The sequence below is a fragment of the Triticum aestivum genome, chromosome 4A (genome assembly GCF_018294505.1).
Source record: "Triticum aestivum cultivar Chinese Spring chromosome 4A, IWGSC CS RefSeq v2.1, whole genome shotgun sequence".
NCBI classification, from domain to species: domain Eukaryota; kingdom Viridiplantae; phylum Streptophyta; class Magnoliopsida; order Poales; family Poaceae; genus Triticum; species Triticum aestivum.
Genome location: NC_057803.1, coordinates 452623457 through 452628408, shown reverse-complemented (window position 1 = coordinate 452628408; position 4952 = coordinate 452623457).

Sequence of the window (4952 nt, the reverse complement as noted above, 5' to 3'; positions counted from 1 at the left end):
GTTCTAACATGAATTTGATTGAACTAGGAGTTGTGACATGCAAATTGTTTATGGTTGATACTTATGTACTACCGGTTATATATATTGTATAAAAATAATCTCTGCTTTCATCTTCTTTGATGATATATTTTCTGTAACAATTGAAATGCATTATGCACCCGTTCTTTTTATTGTCGTTCCATTTTTTTGTCAAATCTATAAATTATCTATGTACATGGGCCTAATGACCATGTACACCTTTTTTAGTTATAATTATTTCTGCTATTGATTTATCTTGCTTAATACATAGAACTCTGCATATTTAGGAAACAATAGGTAATGCAAACAATTGATTTTATTGTGAACTTTTGATACAACCTTAGGGCGCGGACGACGAGAAGCGGAGGCACATGCCTAGCATAGAGGACCATGATGGATTGATAGAGATAGACCAAGACGCTTAATTGGACTTTCACAATGCACATACCTTGATAAAGTTTTGAAGAAGTTCAAAATAGATCAGTTAAATAAAGGGTTCTGCCTGTGTTACAAGGTGTGAAGTTGAGTCAGACTCAATGCTCGACCATGATACGTCTCCATCGTATCTACTTTTCCAAACATTTTTGCCCTTGTTTTGGACTCTAACTGGCATGATTTGAATGGAACTAACCCGGACTGATGCTGTTTTCAGCAGAATTACCATGGTGTTATTTATGTGCAGAAACAAACATTCTTGGAATGACCTGAAACTTCACGGAGCAACTTTTTAGAAAATATGAAAAATACCTGCAAAAGATGAAGGCCAGGGGGCCCACCACCTCTCCACGAGGGTGGGGGCGCGCCCCCTACCTCGTGGGCCCCCTGTTGCCTCTACGACTCCAACTCCAACTCCATATATTGTGTTTCGGGGAGAAAAAAAATCAAAGAGAAGAAATCATCGCGTTTTACGATACGGAGCAGCCGCCAAGCCCTAAAACCTCTTGGGAGGGCTGATCTGGAGTCCGTTCGGGGCTCCGGAGAGGGGAATCCGTCGCCATCGTCATCATCAACCATCCTCCATCACCAACTTCATGATGCTCACCGCCGTGCGTGAGTAATTCCATCATAGGCTTGCTGGACGGTGATGGGTTGGATGGGATCTATCATGTAATCGAGTTAGTTTTGTTAGGGTTTGATCCCTAGTATCCACTATGTTCTGAGATTGATGTTGCTATGACTTTGCTATGCTTAATGCTTGTCACTAGGGCCCGAGTGCCATGATTTCAGATCTAAACCTATTATGTTTTCATCAATATATGAGAGTTCTTGATCCTATCTTGCAAGTCTATAGTCACCTATTATGTGTTATGATCCGTTAACCCCGAAGTGACAATAATCGGGATACTTATCGGTGATGACCATAGTTTGAGGAGTTCATGTATTCACTATGTGTTAATGCTTTGTTCCGGTTCTCTATTAAAAGGAGGCCTTAATATCCCTTAGTTTTTGTAAGGACCCCACTGCCACGGGAGGGTAGGACAAAAGATGTCATGCAAGTTCTTTTCCATAAGCATGTATCACTATATTCGGAATACATGCCTACATTATATCAATGAACTAGAGCTAGTTCTGTGTCACCCTAGGTTATGACTGTTACATGATGAACCGCATCCGGCATAATTCTCCATCACCGATCAATTGCCTACGAGCTTTCCATATATTGTTCTTCGCTTATTTACTTTTCCATTGCTATTGCTATCATCACTACAAAATACCAAAAACATTACTTTTACTAGTGTTACCTTTTGTTCCCGTTATCACTACTATCATATTACTTTGCTACTAAATACTTTGCTGCAGATACTAAGTTTCCAGGTGTGGTTGAATTGACAACTCAGCTTCTAATACTTGAGAATATTCTGTGGCTCCCCTTGTGTCGAATCAATAAATTTGGGTTGAATACTCTACCCTCGAAAACTGTTGTGATCCCCTATACTTGTGGGTTATCAAGACTATTTTCTGGCACCGTTGCCGGGGAGCATAGCTCTATTCTTTGAGTCACTTGGGATATATATATATCTGCTTATCATTAAGAAGAACTTGAGAGATCCAAAAACCAAGATCTATCCCTCAACTACGAGGGGATGTAAGGAACTGCCATCTAGCTCTGCACTTGATTCACCTTCTGTTTTGAGTAAGCTTGCGACATCTACACATGCTTCTGCTATTCGTTCTGATATGTCGCATGTTATTGATGATGCCACTTCTGCTATGCATGATACTTATGAATAAACTACCTCTATGCCTGATACTACTGTGCCAGAGCTAGAGCTAGAGAAATTGAAAATATTGAATCTGATGATACTGATGAAAGTGATGATGAAGAATCACTTGTTATTCCTAAGGGTTATGTTTTTGATCAAGAAGCTTCTTTAGCTATTTTAGCTTGCAAAAATAGAAATGAACTCAAAAGGCTATTAGCTAAATGGAGTAAGCAATCTCTAAATGCTAGAATGAAACATGACCCTACTTTTTCTACTTCACCTATCTTTGTTACTTATAAGGATTATGAATTCTCTGTTGATCCTGATATAATTACTTTGGTTGAAGCTGATCCTTTTCATGGTTATGAATCTGAAACTGTTGTGGTGCATCTTACTAAATTGAATGATATAGCCACCTTGTTCACTAAAGATGAGAGAACTCGTTACTTTTACATCCTTAAAATATTTCCGTTCTCATTAAAGGGTGATGCTAAGATATGGTTTAATTCTCTTGATCCTGGTTGTGTGCGTAGTCCCCATGATATGATTTATTACTTCTCTACTAAATATTTCCCTGCTCATAAGAAACAAGCTGCTTTAAGGGATATATATAATTTTGTGTAAATTGAAGACGAGAGTCTCCCACACGCTTGGGGGAGGCTTCTCCAATTACTTACTGATTTGCCTGATCATCCTATTAAGAAAAATGAAATACTTGATATCTTTTATAATGGACTAACTGATGCCTCCAGAGATTACCTGGATAGTTGTGCTGGTTCTGTTTTCAGGGAAAGAACACCGGATGAAGCTGAAATTCTATTGAATAATATGTTGACAAATGAAAATAATTGGACACCTCCGGAGCCAATTCCTGAGCCTATTGCTAAACCAACTCCGAAGAAGAGGGGTATTCTATTTCTCAGTCCTGAAGATATGCAAGAGGCAAAGAAATCTATGAAAGAAAAAGGTATTAAAGCTGAAGATGTTAAGAATTTATCTCCTATTGAAGAAATACATGGTCTTAATTTACCGCATGTTGAAGAAACATATAATCTTAATCCATTACCTATTGAAGAAACTCATGGTCTTGATAACCCGACACAGGTAGTAAAGGTAAATTCTCTCTATAGATATGATAAAGCTGAAATCCCATTTACTAAGTTTGCTAGCCCATGCTTAGATGAGTTTGATAAATTTATGGCTAAGCAAGAAGACTTTAATGCTTATTTTGGTAGAAAATTGAAATACAATTCAAATATGCTTGAACACTTGGGTAATTATATGGCTAATGTTAAAGGTGAACTTAAACTTATTAGCAAACATGGTTCTATGGTTACCACTCAAGTAGAACAAGTATTTAAAGCTCAAAATGATTTGCTCAATTAATTGAATAGTAAAGATAATGATAATGTTGTTAGAGTGGCCACTAGAACTGGTAGAATGACTCAGGAACCTTTGTATCCTGAAGGCCACCCTAAGAGAATTGAGCAAGATTCTCAGAGAAATAATATAGATGCACCTAGTCCTTCTAAAAGGAAGAAAACGAAAAATGATAGGTGTCGGTGTCAAAACCGGCGGATCTCGGGTAGGGGGTCCCGAACTGTGCGTCTAAGGCGGATGGTAACATGAGGCTGGGGACACGATGTTTTACCCAGGTTCGGGCCCTCTTGATGGAGGTAAAACCCTATGTACTGCTTGATTTATTCTTGATAATATGAGTAGTACAAGAGTTGATCTACCACGAGATCGAAGAGGCTAAACCCTAGAAGCTAGCCTATGGTATGATTGTATGTTGTCCTACGGACTAAAACCCTCCGGTTTATATAGACACCGGAGGGGGCTAGGGTTACGCAAGGTCAGTTACAAAGGAGGAGATATGCATATCTGTATTGCCTAGCTTGCCTTCCACGCCAAGTAGAGTCCCATCCGGACACGGGACGAAGTCTTCAATCTTATATCTTCATAGTCTAACAATCCGGCCAAAGGATATAGTTCGGCTGTCCGGAGACCCCCTAATCCAGGACTCCCTTAGTAGCCCCTGAACCAGGCTTCAATGACGATGAGTCCGGCGCACAGTGTTGTCTTTGGCATTGCAAGGCGGGTTCCTCCTCCGAATACACCACCGAAGAGTTTGAATACAAGGATAGTGTCTGACCCTGCAAAATAAGTTCCACATACCATTGTAGAGAGAGAATAATATTTCCACAAATCTAATCTGCTGACACGTTTTGGCAGCATGACATCAGGCCACGGCCCAGTAATTATTTGAACCGTTTTTCTTTAACCATCCCCGCACATAACACGAGGCGGTTTCTTGACACGTCTTGTCAAAGCAGAGATCGTGTTCCCTTTATCACGGGATTCTCATCAATACAAACATGGGTAACCCAACCGTGCATGTTGGTATGACTCCTAGATTTTAGGTAAGTCTAGAACGGCCACGAGGAGGACACCTGATATTCATCCCCTTTATAAAGGGACAATGCTTTTTCTTTTTTCCCTCCCGTGCTCAATCGAATCCTTCCCCCGCCTCGAGTTCTAACACCCAAAGCCCAGGTCAGGTGCCTCGGACCTTCAATCATGTCCGGATCCAGCCTTCAAGGCCGGTGGATGCCCTCCTTCGTCACGGAGGAGGACATCAAGAAGTTGAGGGAGGCCAGATATATGACCGCCAAAATTTCGCATAGACTGCCCGCCCGAGGGCAGGTCGTCCCTACTCCTGAACCCAAC